Here is an 18,381-nt window from a genome sequence, read left to right as displayed (position 1 = left end):
CCTGATGAGAGGAATGAAAATATTCCAAAAAACGGATTTCAGGGCCCCAAGTCCCAGGGCCCCAGAAAAAATGGGACACAGACAGACAACAGGAGGGCTTATCCAGCTATAGAGCAACCAGAGGATCAGCAGGCCTGGACCTCCATTCCACCTCCCAATTCTTATTAATGCCACACATGGGGGTGCAACCTGTCCCAGTGGAGTTTGAAGGTCCCCTGCCTGAAGGAAGTGTCGGTCTTATTCTGGGTCGCTCCTCTCTTACTTTAAAAGGACTTATGGTCCATCCTGGAATTTTAGATCAGGATTTTACGGGACAGCTCCGGGTGCTTTGTTCCTGCCCCCAAGGTATATTTTCTATTTCCCCTGGAGATAGGATTGCTCAATTAGTCTTCCTCCCAAGTCTTCATGACTGTTTCCCATCTACCGAAACACCAAGGGGCACAAGAGGACTCGGTTCCACAGGAACAGATTTTGCTCATTTGGTAGTTGATCTTAAGACCAGACTTACCTTACAATTACAGATAGAAGGAAAAGGTTTTACTGGTATTTTGGACACCGGGGCTGATGAAAGCATTATTTCTTCCACCTGGTGGCCTAAGGTGTGGCCTGTTACACAATCATCCCACTCCTTACAAGGGTTGGGATATGAGGCCAGCCCTACAGTTAGTTCACGTTCTTTGAGGTGGCAAGCACCAGAAGGTCAAACAGGAAGTTTCATGCCATATGTTCTTCCTCTCCCTGTCAATCTCTGGGGAAGAGATATTTTGCAGGATTTAGGATTAGCATTGACCAACAAGTACTCTCAACAGGCAATTGATATAATAAAAAGGATGGGTTATAAGGAAGGAAGAGGCCTTGGAAAACAGAAACAAGGGAGATTGCACCCGATTTCACAGGAAAATAATACAGGGAAACAAGGCCTGGGTTTTCATTAACTGCCATTGAGGGTTCCATGCCCATATCTTGGCTCACAGAGGAAGCCGTATGGGTTCCTCAATGGCCCCTTTCCTCTGAAAAGCTAGAAGCCACTACAAGGCTGGTTAAAGAACAGGTACAGCTTGGTCATTTGGAACCATCTACTTCCCCCTGGAATACACCCATTTTTGTTATAAAAAAAAATCAGAAAAGTGGAGGCTTCTCCATGACCTGAGGGCTATTAATGAACAGATGCGATTATTTGGAACAGTGTGACGAGGCTTGCCTCTGCTTTCAGCCCTGCCTAAGCAATGAAAAATTATAATAATAGACATCAAGGATTGTTTTTTCTCCATTCCATTGTGCCCACGAGACAGACAGAGATTTGCCTTTACCCTACCTGCTGTTAATCACCATGAGCCAGACCAGAGATATCAGTGGACAGGCCTACCTCAAGGCATGGCTAATAGCCCCACCATGTGTCAATTGTATGTGCAGATGGCTCTCGAACCAGTTAGACAGCAATTTCCTTCCTTGTTGCTGATTCATTACATGGATGATATTCTCTTGTGCCATGAGGAATTAGCCATCTTACAAGATGTGTATCCTTTGTTGCAAAAAACCCTGCAACAATGGGGATTGCATATTGCCACTGAAAAAGTCCAAATTTCAGAAGTGGGCTCCTGTCTAGGGACTGTTATTTATCCGGAACAAATAGTTCCTCAAAAAATAGAAATTCGCAGGGATCATTTACATACCTTAAATGATTTTCAAAAATTATTAGGTGATATAAATTGGCTTAGGCTGTTTTTAAAAATTCCTTCTGCTGAATTAAAGCCCCTATTTGATATTTTGGAAGGGGATGTTCATATTTCTTCACCCAGAGCCTTAACACCGGCTGCAAGCCACACCCTGCGAGTGGTAGAAAACGCTTTACAGGATGCCCAATTAAAATGTGTAGATGAAACTAAGGCCTTTGACCTGTGTGTCATTAAAACTAAACATTTACCAACTGCTGTATTATGGCAAGATGGGCCCTTAGTGTGGGTTCATCCCAATGCTTCTCCTACAAAAATTATTAAATGGTATCCGGATGCAGTCGCTCAACTCGCACTTCGTGGGTTAAAAACAGCCATTACATACATTGGGAAGGAGCCAAAGTCTTTAATAGTGCCTTATACGGCTCACCAAGTTCAGGTATTAACTGCTACCTCTGATATTTGGGCGGTGCTGGTTACCTCTTTTAGTGGTTCAATTGATAATCATTATTCAAAACATCCTATTTTGCAATTTGCTTTAACTCAGGAGGTAGTCTTCCCGCATGTAACGTCCCAAAAGCCACTTCGGGATGGACTGGTAGTCTATACAGATGGGTCAAAAACAGGAATAGGAGCTTATGTGGTTAATAATAAAGTTATTTCTAAGCAATATCATGAGACCTCGCCTCAAATTGTGAAATGTTTAGTAGTGCTAGAAGTTTTGGAAAAATTTCCAGGTCCCTTAAATATTGTTTCTGATTCTAGTTATGTGGTAAATACAACCAAAATCTTAGAGGCTGCTGGATTAATTAAAGCATCTAGCAAGCTTACAAAAAATTTTTCAAAAGATTCAGTTTGCCTTAATTACCAGAAGATCCCCTGTTTTTATTACACACATTAGGGCTCATTCCGGTCTACCGGGGCCCATGTCCTGTGGAAACGACCTGGCAGATCGAGCCACAAAGATGATTGCATTTGCCCTCCTTTCAAATTTAGAATTGGCTAAGGAGTTTCATAAAAGATTTCATGTTACAGCTGAGACATTGCGTAATCGATTTAACATAACTAGAAAGGAAGCTAGAGATATTGTTACCCAATGTCAAAATTGCTGTCAGTTCTTACCTATGCCTCATGTTGGGATTAATCCCAGAGGAATCTGTCCACTACAAGTGTGGCAGATGGATGTTACCCACATTTCATTTTTTGGTAAACTTCAGTATTTGCATGTTTCTGTTGATACTTGCTCTGGAGTCATGTTTGCTTCTCCCCTGACTGGAGAAAAGTCAGCCCATGTTATTCAACATTGCCTAGAGGCATGGAATGCCTGGGGAAAGCCCAAAATTCTAAAAACTGACAATGGGCCAGCCTATACTTCTCAAAAATTTGGACAGTTTTGTCATCAGATGGAAATAACCCATCTGACAGGTCTCCCCTATAACCCCCAGAGTCAAGGCATCATTGAACGTGCTCACCGCACCCTAAAATCCTATTTAATAAAACAAAGGGGAGGAGTCCAGGAGGCTCTGCCCTCAGTGCCACGAGTGACGGTTTCCCTGGCACTCTTCACTCTCAATTTTTTAAATTTGGACAGTCAAGGCCATTCGGCTGCTGATCGCCACTGTTCAGGGCCTAACAGGCCCAAGGAAATGATTAAATGGAAGGATGTCTGAACTGGACAGTGGAAAGGCCCAGATCCTATTTTAATAAGATCCAGGGGAGCTGTCTGTGTTTTTCCACAGGAAGAAAACAATCTATTCTGGGTACCGGAGCGCCTCACGCGAAAGCTCGTGACAGCTGAAGATGATCTTTCAACAGACACACCTGCTACTGCTTAAAGAATCAAGGACAGCGAGGAGGACCACTAATTCTACTCGAGTGGATTCATTGCCCACAGACTGGCTTTACCCTGGGTTTCTTCTGCCTTTTCTTACTTCAGATTGGGTGGGGGTTGGAATGTTTGGTGTAGCATTGTGTTGTGGCTTAGTGTTTTTACTCTGGTTGTTCTGCAAACTCAATACCCAAAACAAACGTGACTAGGTCGCAATCGCGCAAGCACTAGCACCCTTGGAACAAGGATCGTCTCCCAAAAATTTGGTTATCCATGTTAAAAAATTAAAACAGACTGTGACACTCAGTCGATGCACCTCAGGGGTTTCACCCATTGCACTGAGTCGATGAGTGATCCAGGTTAATGTTGCCTTTGCCTAAACGGTTATGGTACCTGGATAGGAGGGTGACAGCTCTTGCACTCCCTGGAATTTTATTCCATTGCACGGGAATGAGTGTCACCTCCTTTTTAAAATCTTCTCCCCTAGCCCCTGCACCCAGAGGACTCGTTTCCATTGCACCTGGTGGGGTAAGGGAATAATCTAAAGCTCTTGATCGCTTACTCCCCAAAGAAGGAGTTCGCTTGATCGAGCTTAGGGCCCTCTTGTACCGTGTTTATAGGCTTTTAGGCAGTTTTCATTTATTTAGAACAAAAAGGGAGATGTGGAGAGCTGAGACTCAGACGCCACTAGGTGGCGCTGACATCTCGCCCTCAAAACTGTAAACCTCCAGGGCGCATGCGTAGATTGCGTAAGCACACTAAAGATTGCGTAAGCACGCTAAGAATTGCGTAATCACGCCGGATAAGAGTGAGCAGCCAATCAGGGTATTGACACGTCACAAGCCCGCTAAGCATGATGGGCCCAAGTCATCAGGCGGGGTAATAGTGAGCAGCCAGTCAGGGTATTCACACGTTACTCAGGTGCGACCCGGGCTCATATAAACAGCGCCACATCGGGGGCTCTCTCCTCTCCTTTCATCGCGTGACTAATAAAGATTTTGTTGCGGAAGAATTCCTGTGGTCGCGTGCGTTTCTGCCAGCGAAACGCTCACGCGGCTCCCAACAAGCAAAAATATAAATTTTGATAGAATTATAGAATATAGATTTTGATAGAATAATGTCCTTCAAATCTTATTGTACTGGGCTGAAGAGATGGCTCAGTGATTAAGAGCACTGCCTGCTCTTCCAAAGGACCTGGATTCAATTCCCAGCACCCACATGGTAGCTCACATCTGTCTATAATGCCACTTCCAAGGGATTTGACCTCTTAACCTAATACACATAAAATAAATAGTAAATTAAAAAAAATTGTTGTACAAGGTAAAGTTGAAACCTCATAATATATACCACTCTATATATCATTCTATAACATTTTGGTTTTCTATTATTGAAGACAAGGGGTGAAAATAGAAATCATTTCACTTATGAAAGGATTTACTCCTTTATGTCAAAAAGATTTAAGTCTTTCCAGTTGACAATTATATCTGTGAATCCTTCACTAGAGGAACTTCTTTAACTAAGCAGGCATGTTATAAATTGGGAACATGACATTTTATTGTTTGTATTTTTGAGAACATCTTTGTCAACGCATTTCCTCCTCTTTTGATAAAATCTATTTCTTAAGTGGTCTTGGGGAGGACATAGAGATTTGCAACACCTTGAAGGAAATGCACTTATCATACCACCTCTAGCTGCAGGCTTGATGGGCTCTGCTCTAGCTACAGAACTGCCTTTCTTCATAACTTGCCCTTCCCAGCATTTAACACACCTGGTCATGAAGGCAGACAAGGTTGTTTTGTTTTTAACAAAATCTCAAACGTTCAATTTTACCAATAAAGACTCAGGAGCAAGATGCTGGGGTAAAAGCCTGCTAGCTTAATGAGGCAGAGAAAGGCCCCAGTTTGCCTTCTTCTTCAGCCAACATCCGAAAGGAAATAAAGGAAGCTCTCCCTTTCCATGCTGTCTCCCCACTGTCTCAAAAAAAATCTGCAACTGAATGTCCCTCCCTTCTACTTCCTGTGTGTCTCTCTATCCATCCTCCTGACTTCCTCTTATTCTCTACGGTTTTTTCCTATGTTTACTCCCTGTCACCTGGTTGCTTGCTCTGTCTCTTGACCTGTGATTAACTTTATTTAATTCTGTTTAGAATACTCAAGCAGAAAGCTCTTGGAGTAAAGGTGTGTGCTTGGGCTGAACCACACCACAACTAGAAACAAGTTTTTCCAGCAAACAACATAATCTTGGGTTTCACAGTGTGATCAATTATCCTGCAACAGGGTTGTTAGTATTTCTAGATTTAAGTCCAGTAGCTTGCCACACAATAGGCCAGTTAAGTAAAGGAACATGATGCTGAAGAAAAAAAAAGTGACTATTTCAAAGGCCAGTTAGACAAGAGAGTGAAATATTCTTGTTTGAAGCCTACACTTCTAGTAAGCTGATTAAAGAGTAGAACATCACTGTGTGTGTGTATGTGTGATTGCAAGTGAGTGTGCATCTCAGCATGCTTGTTGTGCATGTGTGTGTGTGTGTGTAGTATAATGCATTGGGGTTTTTGTTTGTTGTTTTTTTTTGTGTTTATTTGTTTGTTTTGAGAGAAGGTTTCATTGTGTAGTTTTGACTGTCCTGGAACAGGTTGTGTAGACCAGGCTGGCCTCAAACTCACAGACATCCACCTGCCACTTCCTTCCAAGTGCTGGGATAAAAAGCTATAGTATAATCCATTTTTTTATTTATAAAAAAGCACCATAATCTTGGATAATGTGAATGTTTATTTATTTAAATCAGGTTAACTTCTGGAAATTATTTAATATAATGGAAGTGTAAAACTAAAAATTTAAATATTTTAAACACAACTCAAGAAAACTTTGATACAAATTCAATGAAGATTATATTTTGTTAGAGAGTAACTGACCTGGAAATTTTCACATAATTTTGCTCTTTATTATTTATATTGAATATTACATTTATGTTGAATATTTCATAAGACAAATGAAATATTTGGCTTATTAGAAATAAATAGTTCTCATACATGTTGATTAAATAGATTTTTTCTGTAATCCAAGTGATATGTAGCAAACATGAGAAAAATTAAAGTAATGCTTTATCAGTTTTTCTTATGTAGATATATATGGAATGTTATGACATATGTTACAGTCTTATAAAACATCTTAGTTACACAGAAAAGACTCAGCCTTACTAATGCCTATTGTTCTCGCTTTTGGAAGCTGCTATTTTTTTTTTTTTTTTTGCTAATGACAAGTCCTCATGATAAGTATTTAGAAGGTTGAAAAGAATCACTCTGCTTGGGGTAGATATAGTTTTTATGGGTCCTGATGTTTCTACAAACTTTGACAGGTAGATTTTCAAAGAGAAATAATATAAGAATTATTTTAAAAACAGGTGTGAAAGTGAGCATTTGGAATGAGAAAAAAAGCTCATAACAAGTTGTAAATTTTTGAAAAGCTGACAAAAGCACAAACAACAAAAATTTACTGATATGCCATAATATTCGTCTCAATTAAATGACTGCACTTCACACTTCTGTACTGATGTTTCCTTAATTGTTGTCCACAAACTTTTTGATGTCTTCTTACAGTAAAATTTTGAAATATAACTTTTTTTATATAGAGACAACAGATTTCTTAGTGGTTTGAAGAGATTGTGATGTTAAAGTAGCTTAGTTCCATAGTTTTATCAAAACATAGAATTGATCTTGGTATGGCTTACTAGCTAAAGTTTTGTTTTCTATGCAAGTATAAGGATCCAATTTCAGATTTCCATGACCCATGCAAAGCTGGCTCTGATACCAGATGTGTCATAATTAGCTTCAACTGTCACCAAGTCAGAAACCTAGAGTCACCTAGGAAATAGAAACATCAAGAGAAGAATTGCCCAGATCTGATTAGTCTATGGCCACACCTGTGAAACATGTTAGTCATCACTAGTTGATAGAGAAGGGCCCGGCTCACTGAGGGTGTTGTCATGCCGAGGCAGGTAGGAATGAGCTGTCTAAGAAGGGCAGCTGAACAAGCCACAGGAAACAAGTCAATATGCAGTGTCCTCTTGTGGTTTCTGCTTTAGTCACTTTTCTCGAGCTCCTGCAGTTGCCTGCTTGGATTATAACAATAACCTGTGGTCAAATGAACTGTTTCCTTTCCGGAGTTGCTTTCGATCATGTGACCTAAACCTACAGTAATGAGGGTTCAGAATGGTGAAGTGTCATGTGGAAAGACTAGAAATGAGGAAGAGTAAACACAATAAATAAAAGACAAAAGCTGTATCTGGGACCAGGAGAACTTGCGTGAAGTGGTGACTTATGTCAAACAAATTTATTAAGAAGTACAGCATCTTATATATCATTTACAGCAGGGAAGGTGGGGGGAACCAAGTTCAGCAGAAAGATTAGACAATGTTGTCTAAGAGAACACTGGAGACTTCAGACACAGCTGCCTTAGAACTGATAACCACAGTCCAGGATTGAAGAATCAGATCTCTGGAAACCGCAGTTATGACTCCAAGGCACTGGCTTCAGCCTAGACTGGCCTTGCCAAGTCAATTCCTGGATGAGGACATAGAACTAAAGTACCCTTTGTTGTGTCATCAAGAACTCTGAGAAAGTCTTGAGTTATGTCCCAGTAGTTATAGATTTTTTATGACAGCAAGAGAAAAATAAAAGTTAGGACAATGTGTCTATAATCCAGCATTCCTATGGTAAAAAGGAATGGAGACAGGAAAATGACTGGAAGGTCAAAGCTCACTAACTATCCTAACAACAAGGAGACCATGTCTTTAAACAAGGTGGGTAGCAAAGACTGACACTGGAAGCTGTCCTCTGACCACCACATGCGAACCATGTATGTTCAACCTGAGTTAATACACAAAAATGTACAAACATGAACAAACATTTATATACACAAATTTGTATAGCTATGTTAATTCATTGCTCATGCCCTTTCCATTTCTTGGGAGGATTCCATGCCAACAGAACATTCTTGAGGTTTAAGTGAAAGGTAGATATACAGGAAAGTGTACAATTAGACCTACAAGAAGTTAGAAGACTGTTACTATAAGTTTAACCAGGGAATCTTGTTTCTCATTCTTTTTCTTCCTTCTATCCTTCTTTTCTTCTTTCTTGCTTCCTTGTCTTATAACCTTCTTGACTTCCTCCTTATACTTTTTCCTCCTTATCTTCTTCGCTAGACCATATATTGATGTAATATTTCTCAAAATGACCATTTGAAAACTCTGAAAATATAGAGATTGAACACAATGGAGAATTGTAGACAAAGATTAAGAAATTAGTTATGTAATCATTTTCTTTAGGAAAAAGCTTTGTGGTAGTTTTTTTTTTCCTAGAAGAAAATATCTATTTGAGAAGAAGTTGGGAGGAACACTGGAGAAATTAGAGAGAAGGGTGTGAAAATGACATAAACATAATACTTATGTATGAAATTCTCAAAAATAATAAAACAACAGAAAAATAAGATAGGCACAATATGTAATGCTATTCAGTCTTAAAATAAAGAAATCCATCCCATAATGGGATTTCTAAGAATACATTGTTTATATAACCGATTTGGTAGTAAATATTTTCAAGTCAATTGCAGCTCTCCAAAGCAACTATTCAACCAGAGAATTTTGTCAAAGAAGCTACAGACAACTAATAAGTAAATAGGGTTGTGAGTCATAAAAAATTCTTTAAAAGGAAGTTGGATTTGACCCGATACTGGCTGCTGACTGGTGGCAGCTTAGATTTCTAACTGGTTAGTGACAAGTAGTGTCACAAAGCATCCTTCCCGGACATCTTCTGGGAGAGTAGCAGAAGAACATACTAGATGGAAATCAGTGTCCACTCTGGTCAGTTTGAGAGGCTTTGCAGCAGGATCTAAGTTGAACTACCGGAATGTGTTTAAACAGAGCATGGCCAGTTTGTGGATCTTGCATGAAGCTTCATGTCAGACAGAGCATATCACAATTTGGTAGTATTCACTCAGAACCTGTGTTGAAGTCAGACGCAGACATGGATAGTGCACATCAGCTCTTGCATGGTTCATACTGCCTGCCACCCAGGACTCAGACTTGATATCAAGTCACACACATCAGTCATTTGTGACAAAGTCTTGGAGGAGTCCTCACCCACCAACTGGAGTTATGTTTATTGCAATAACAACACACTGACTAGAATAGGATAATGGCATTGTAAAAAAAAAATGCCTGCTCTGCCTTGGAATCTGACACAGGGTAGCTGCAAGGAGGGGAGACTGGTAGAAATAGCTAACAGAACCATGATGAAAAGGACTGCAATCCAACGGGATTCTTCAATCCTGATTGAAATTGTACCAGATGTCCCAGAGTGGCTGGGCTTGGAGAAAGCCATCTGCATTTCAAGAATCCAGTTGGCAGACTATTCAACTCAGAGTTTAATCCAACTTCAAACCAAGGAATGAGTGGAAAAGAGCCTCACATACTTGAGATGCTGGCCAGGGGCGCTCTATGTCCTCAGCACAGGACAGATGTCAATCCAGCCTTAGTCACAAATGAGAACCAGGCAGTCAGAGTCACACATTAACATGTATTCTGTCCTGTTTTGAAGTTTTACAGGCCACAAAGGGGCTACTTACTTTTCCCAAGATGCGTACCTTCATGAGTATCTTGGTAAGGTTTTATGATCTGAAAAAAAAAAAAAAGATATACAATTGTTTGGGTTAACAAGAAAGAAAATGAAACAAATAAAATACAAATGAACATTATTAAATTCTTCTACCTCACAAAAAAGAATGGACAGAAATATGCCTGTCATTTATTTTTATTCTTTAAAGTTCTTTTTCTTATTCCATTTTTCACATGTGTGTGGGTACGTGTGCTCGTGTGTACATGTGCATGTGGAGGGTAGGAACATATGTCGGTGCCTGCTCATGTGGAAGCCAAAGATTGGTATCAAGAATCATCCTGAGGACTCCAAGATGGCTGCGAGCAGAGCGCACTGTTTTGGAGAGGCAGAAGACATGAATCTCTGTAATTGGTGAGTGGAGAGTCAATCAAAGATAGAATTTGGACTGTGGGGCTTTCTAAAGGAGAGGGGCCACCACAGAAGTGTGGAGAGCTAGTAGATTTAGATCGGGCACGGACTTCTCCGGGAAGGAAATAGGGGGCTTCCCTTGTCCGGGCCTCCCACGGGGAAACCCCCGCACACAGCACCAGTCAGTTGAGCACAAAACTCACATCCAGGAGATCAAGGCAGCAGAGACAGTGCTCCAGGCCCCTTACAGCAGTGGTCTGCTGTAACCACCCATTGAACACCCACCGCCTCCTGGGACACGTTCCGCTCCGGGCCCTCCGGTCCCGAGGATCGTCCCCTCCCCCATCCCGCTGACGTGATCCGGTGGCTTAGACCGCAGCAGGAAGTGCAGCGGAGCTCACGCCCCAAGCGGCCAGAGCGCAATAACTCCAGAAACCTCCACACAGGAGGAGCTCAGACCCAATCACAGAGCTCCAACCACTGAACCCTAACCACAGAGACTCAGATCCACAATACAATTCTTCCTGGATACCAAAGCCGCAAAGCTCAGTGCCTGGGACCCAAACCGGTGGAGGCAGGGAGGCAGGGCTCCAGAACCCGCAGCCGCAGCGGAGAGCAGTACTGAGTGCTGACCGCCACCACTCAGAGGAGAACACACCCGACCTAGAGCCCTCTCTCCGAGCTCTAGACCCGCGGAACACACTCCCCACCACCACCACCACCACCACCCGGCTCTGCATGAGTGCACGCACAGCCGAAACTCCACCCCGTCAGAGCGCACGCCCAATACAGTGCTAGCCACAGAGACTCAGGCCCACAGTACAACCCGTCCCAGATCCCAAGCCTGCAAGTGGCAGCACGGACTACACAGGGCGGCCCAGCCAGTGACTGTATGGGCCCTCCAACCCCTCAGTGGCAGAAAAACAGCTGAATAGACACCAAAGACCAGCAAACCTGTAAAATCAATACGTGCACGCATTCTTCAACAGCGCTTGCGATCCCTTAGCGCCTGCAACAACTTCAGTGCCTGCAAAGCACCCCTCTCACACACTGAAGGCCTCTTCATTCACCAACTCCCTGTCCCTTAGGACACACCCACAAGCACACGCTCAAACACACGCTACCCCGCATTTGCCCTTCTGCGCCTGTGAACTTTCCTTCTACAGGTATAGCTGAATAACCAACGCACACACTGAAACCATTAGACCTCACTAGACCTTCGTTTTCCTGAAGAATTCTCCAGATACCAGAGAAAAACCAGTCTGACCTGCAGAATCCAGGAACAGACAGTGAACACGACAGATAACCAAATGGCCCAGAGGTCGGCGAAAGAACACAACCAACGCAAATCAAGATATCATGGCTTCACCGGCAACCTCCAAAATTATTGGACACTCCAACTCAGCAGAAACAGAAAAAGAAAATGATTTTAAAGCTATGGTATCCAGTTATTTGAGGCACATAAAGAGGAAACCAAAAAATCTCTCAGAGAAATAGTCATAGAGATTCAAACAGTTAAAGAGGATACAAAAAAATCCCTTAACGATCTGGCCTCCCAAATAGAAACAAAGACAAACAAGATGAACGAAGACGCTCTTAAAGAAACACATGAAAATATGGCCAAACAATTGGAGGCAGAAGCAGAGGCACTAAGAGAGGAAATAAACAAAAATTTACAGTCCATCTTGGAGACACAGGAATCCACACTCAAACAGATGAAGGAAATGTTGCAAGACATGAAAACGGAATTAGAATCAATAAAGAAAACACAAACTGAGAAAACCCTGGAACTGAAGAACTTAGAGAAAAGAGAAGGAATCTCAAAGGTAAGTATCACTAATAGAATTCAAGAGATGGAAGAGAGAATCTCGGGTGCTGAAGATACACTCACAGAAATTGATACTTCTCTCAAAGCAAAAATAAAATCAGAAAAATCCCAAACACAAACCATCCAAGAAATCAAGGATGCCATGAAAAGGCAAAATATAAGAATAATAGGAATTGAAGAAGAGGAGTCCAGGTTACAAGGTCTAGAAAATATTTTCAAGAAAATCATAGAAGAAAACTTTCCCAACCTAAAGAAAGAGATGTCCACAAACATACAAGAGACCTACAGAACACCAAATAGACTAGACCAGAGAAGAAACTCCTCATGCCACATCATAGTCAAAACACTTAATCTACAGAACAAAGAAAAGATACTAAAAGCAGCAAGGGAAAAAGGCCAAGTAACATATAAAGGCAAACCTATCAGAATCACACCGGACTTCTCATCAGAAACTATGAAAGCCAGAAGAGCCTGGGGAGAGATCATGCAGGCCCTAAGGGACCACAGGTGCCAACCTAGACTACTTTACCCAGCAAAGCTTTCAATCAACATAGATGGAGAAAATAAAATATTCCACGACAAAACTAAATTTAAGCAATATTTGAACAGCAACCCAGCCCTACAGAAGATACTAGAAGGAAAATTCCAATCCAATGAAAACAAATACACCCAAGAAAACATAGGGTAAAGATAATTTCCAACAAAAGCCAAAAGCAAACAAGCAATGATTCACAGTAACATCGCCAACTCCACAATAATAGGAAATAACATTCAATGGTCATTAATATCTATCAACATCAATGGACTCAACTTTCCAATAAAAAGACACAGACTAACAGAATGGGTGTGGAAATAGGAACCAACATTCTACTGCATCCAAGAAACACACCTAAGCAACAAAGATAAACATTACCTCAGAGTAAAAGGCTGGAAAACAGTTTTTCAAGCAAATGGACCCAAAAAACAAGCAGGAGTGGCTATCCTAATAGCTAATAAAATAGATTTTCAACCAAAACTAATCAAAAAAGACATAGAGGGGCACTGCATTTTCATCAAAGGAAAAATTCACCAAGAAAACATCACAATTCTAAACATTGATGCCCCAAATACAAGAGCACCCACATTCATAAAAGAGACATTATTAAAGCTTAAACCACACATTGATGGCAATACCCTAATAGTGGGTGACTTCAACACCCCACTCTCACCAAGGGACAGATCAAATAGAAAGAAACCAAATAGGGAAATAAAAGCATTTACAGAGTCTTTAAATCAAATGGACCTAATAGACGTCTACAGATCTTTCCACCCAAACTCAAAAGAGTATACCTTCTTTTCAGCACCTCATGGAACCTTCTCCAAAATAGACCATATAGTTGGTCACAAAGCAAGCCTTAACATATATAAAAAGATTGAGATAATCCCTTGTATTCTGTCGGACCACCATGGACTAAAGATGGACATCAACAACAATGGAAACAACAAAAAGCCGACATGCACATGGAAACTGAACAACTTGTTACTCAATGACAGCTGGGTTAAGGAAGAAATAAAGAAAGAAATTAAAGACTTCTTGGAATTCAATGAAAATGAAGGCACAACATACCCAAATTTATGGGACACATTGAAAGCAGTGCTCAGAGGAAAATTTATAGCACTAAGTGCCTTCAAGAAGAAATTTATAACATCACATACAAGTAACTTAATGGCCCAACTAAAAACCCTAGAAAAAAAAAGAAGCAGATAGACCCAAGAGGAGCAGAAGGCTGGAAATAATCAAACTCAGGGCTGAAATCAATCAATTAGAAACAAATAAAACTATTCAAAGAATCAATGAAACAAAAAGCTGGTTCTTTGAGAAAATCAACAAGATAGACAAACCCTTAGCCAAGCTAACTAAAAAGCAGAGAGAATCTATCCAAATCAGCAAAATCAGAAATGAAAAGGGGGACATAACTACAGACACTGAAGAAATCCAAACAAGCATTAGGTCATACTACAAAAGCCTATACGCCACAAAATTTGAAAATTTAAATGAAATGGACAATTTTCTTGATAGATTCCATCTACCAACATTAAGTCAAGATCAGATAGAAAGACTGAATAGCCCTATATCCCCCAAGGAAATTGAAGCAGTCATTAACAGCCTCCCCTCCAAAAAAAGCCCTGGGCCAGATGGTTTCAGCTCAGAATTCTACCAGACCTTCAAAGAAGTGCTAATACCAATTCTCCTCAAACTATTCCACAAAATAGAAACAGAAGGAACATTACCAAACTCATTCTATGAAGCAACAGTTACCTTGACACCCAAACCACACAAAGACCCAACAAAAAAAGAGAACTTCAGACCTATCTCTCTTATGAATATTGATGCAAAAATACTCAATAAAATACTTGCAACCCGAATCCAAGAACACATCAAAGATATCATCCACCATGACCAAGTAGGCTTCATCCCAGGCATGCAAGGGTGGATCAACATACGGAAATCCATCAATGTAATCCACCACATAAACAAACTGAAGGAGAAAAACCACATGATCATCTCCTTGGACACTGAAAAAGCATTTGACAAAGTCCAACACCCATTCATGTTTAAAGTATTGGAGAGATTAGGGATACAAGGCACATACTTAAACATAGTAAAGGCAATATACAGCAAGCCTACAGCCAACATCAAACTCAATGGAGAGAAACTTAAATCAATCCCACTGAAATCAGGGACAAGACAAGGCTGCCCACTCTCCCCATATCTCTTCAACATAGTACTTGAAGTCTTAGCCAGAGCAATAAGACAACTAAAGGAGATCAAGGGGATACAAATTGGAAAGGAAGAGGTCAAAGTGTCCCTATTCGCAGATGATATGATAGTATACATGAGTGACCCCAAAAATTCAACCAGAGAACTCCTTCAGCTGATAAACACCTTCAGCTAAGTGGCTGGATACAAAATCAACTCAAAAAAATCAGAAGCCCTCCTGTATACCAAAGACAAAAGGGCCAAGAAAGAAATTAGGGAAACAACACCCTTCACAATAGCCACTAATAACATAAAGTACCTTGGTGTGACTCTAACCAAGCAAGTGAAAGACCTGTTTGAGAAAAACTTCAAGTCTCTGAAGAAAGAAATCGAAGAAGATATCAGAAGATGGAAAGATCTCCCGTGCTCATGGATTGGTAGGATTAACATTGTGAAAATGGCCATCCTGCCAAAAGCAATCTACAGATTCAATGCAATTCCCATCAAAATACCAACTCAATTCTTTTCAGACCTTGAAAAAAAGATTCTCAGCTTCATATGGAGAAACAAAAAACCTAGAATCTCCAAAACAATCCTATACAACAACAGATCATCTGGAGGTATCTCCATTCCCGATCTCAAGCTGTACTACAGAGAAATAGTAATAAAAACTGCATGGTATTGGCATAGAAACAGAAAGGAGGATCAATGGAAGCGAATTGAAGACCCAGAAATAAACCCACGTTTCTATGAATACTCAATTTTTGACAAAGCAGCCAAAACCATTCAATGGAAAAAAGATAGCATCTTCAACAAATGGTGCTGGTCTAATTGGATGTCTATATGTAGAAAAATGAAAATAGATCCACATTTATCACCCTGCACAAAACTAAAGTCCAAGTGGATCAAAGACCTCAACATAAAACCAGATACGCTAAATCTGTTAGAAGAAAAAGTAGGGAGCAGCCTAGAACTCATTGGCACAGGAGACAACTTCCTAAACAGAACTCCAACAGCACAGGCTTTAAGAGCAACAATCAATAAATGGGACCTCATGAAACTGAAAAGCTTCTGTAAAGCAAAGGACACCATCATCAAAACAAAACGACTGCCTACAGATTGGGAAAGAATCTTCACCAATCCTCTATCTGACAGAGGGCTAATATCCAGTATATATAAAGAACTAAAGAAGCTGAAAAGCAGCAAAACAAGTAATCCAATTAAAAAATGGGGAACAGAGCTAAACAGAGAATTCTCTGTAGAGGAATATAGAATGGCAGAGAAACACTTAAAGAAATGCTCAACCTCACTAGCCATTAGGGAAATGCAAATCAAAACGACCCTAAGATTTCACCTTACACCCATCAGAATGGCCAAGATGAAAAACACAAATGACAACACATGTTGGAGAGGTTGTGGAGAAAGGGGAACCCTCCTCCACTGCTGGTGGGAATGTAATCTGGTACAACCACTTTGGAAGTCAATCTGGCGCTTTCTCAGGCAATTAGGAATAGCGCTTCCTCAAGACCCAGCTATACCACTGCTAGGCATATACCCAAAATTTGCCCAAGTACACAATAAGGACATTTGCTCAACCATGTTTGTAGCAGCTTTATTTGTAATAGCCACAACCTGGAAACAACCCAGATGTCCATCAACGGAGGAATGGATACAGAAATTGTGGTATTTTTACACAATGGAATACTACTCAGCAATCAAAAAGGAGGAAATCATGAAATATGCAGGCAAATGGTGGCATCTAGAAAAGATCATTCTGAGTGAAGTATCCCAGAAGGAGAAAGACAAACATGGAATATACTGGCTTATGTAGACCTAAAAGATAGGATAAACATAATGAAATCTATACACCTAAAGAAGATAATCAAGAAAGCAGACACAGGGTATGATGATCAATCCTCATTTAGAAAGACAAATGGGATATGCATTGAACGTATGACAGGAGTCTACCGCAGAAAGCATCTGAAAGACTCTACCTAGCAGTGCTCCAAAATAGATACTAAGACTCACAACCAAACCTTCGGCAAAGTGCAGGGAATCATATGAAAGAAGGGGAGTTTGATGTGGAAAGGATAGGAGCTCCACAAAGACCAAACGTATCTGGGCACAGGGTCTTTTCTGAGATGGACACTCAACCAAAGACCATGAGAGGATAAAACCTAGAACCTCTGCTCAGATGTGACCCGATATAGCTCAGTAATCAATTGGTTTCCCATAGTAAGGGGAACAAGGACTCTTTCTAACAGGAACTCAATGACTGGCTCTTTGACCTCCCCACCTCCCAAGGGAGGAGCAGTACTGTTAGGCCACAGAGGAGGACTTTGCAGCCAGTCCTGAAAATACCTGACAAAAGGGAGTCATATGAAAGGGGAGGAGGTCCTCCCCTATTAGTGGACTTGGAAAGGGGCAGGGAGGAGATGAGGGAGGGAGGGTGGGATTGGGGAGGGAATGAGGGATACAACTGGGATACAGAATTAACAAAATGTAACTAATGAGAAAAATAAAATTATGGAAAAAAAAGAATCATCCTTTATCATTCTATTGCTATTCCACCTTGTTCATTGAGGCAGCGTCTTGCAATCAAACTCAGTCAGAACTCACTGATATGGTTAGTCTAGTTAGCACCTTGCTTTGTGGAGCCCATCTTTGCCTTCCAAGATTGTCTACCACAGCCAGGCTACCACACGCACTTGGTAGCTATGTGAGTTTCTGAAGATCCGTAGTTGGATCCTTGGACTTGCAAAGCAAACACTTTAACCACAGAGCCGTCTCACTAGCCTCTATGCCTATTTTTAGAAATAGAATCTCGGGCTAGTGAGATGGTTCAGAGGTCAGAGCACTAGCCAATCCTCCAGAGGACCTGGGTTCAATTCCTAGCACCCACATGGTAGGTAACAATAATCTGTAACTCCAGTTTCTGGGGGGATCTGAAGCCCTCTTCTGGTGTCTGTGAGCAAGCCATGCATATGGTGTGCAAACATAAATGATGGCAAACACCCATAAGTATAAAATAATAAATAAATTCCAATTAAAAAAACTGAATCTATGTAGTAAGTTGGAATCTATGTCCCCTAATTCCAAAATATTAACTATTATAAAATCAAATCCTAAAGCTCTGTACAGATCTGGCAATTCACTAACATTTATTGATCAGTTGTTCCTCGTCTGTTATTAGTTGTTTTGATCAGCTTGCCATTCCTAACAAATATCTGAGAACATCTGCATGGAAAGAGAAAGTCTATTTTACATCATGGTTTGTGCTTGGATAGTCTTAAT

General features: G+C 40.8%; 1 long non-coding RNA gene across 1 annotated transcript; it reads right to left on the bottom strand.

Annotated features, from left to right (window-relative positions):
- Positions 1–7,802: 7,802 nt before the first annotated feature.
- Positions 7,803–10,845, bottom strand: LOC132655453 (uncharacterized). Its single transcript, XR_009593264.1, has 3 exons — positions 10,723–10,845; positions 10,122–10,170; positions 7,803–8,745 (listed from the first exon to the last, which is right to left on the bottom strand). It is a non-coding gene; the product is annotated as an uncharacterized LOC132655453 (long non-coding RNA).
- Positions 10,846–18,381: the final 7,536 nt, after the last annotated feature.

This window comes from Meriones unguiculatus, chromosome 7 (genome assembly GCF_030254825.1).
Source record: "Meriones unguiculatus strain TT.TT164.6M chromosome 7, Bangor_MerUng_6.1, whole genome shotgun sequence".
Taxonomy (NCBI): domain Eukaryota; kingdom Metazoa; phylum Chordata; class Mammalia; order Rodentia; family Muridae; genus Meriones; species Meriones unguiculatus.
This window is presented reverse-complemented; position numbering and strand designations above follow the sequence as displayed.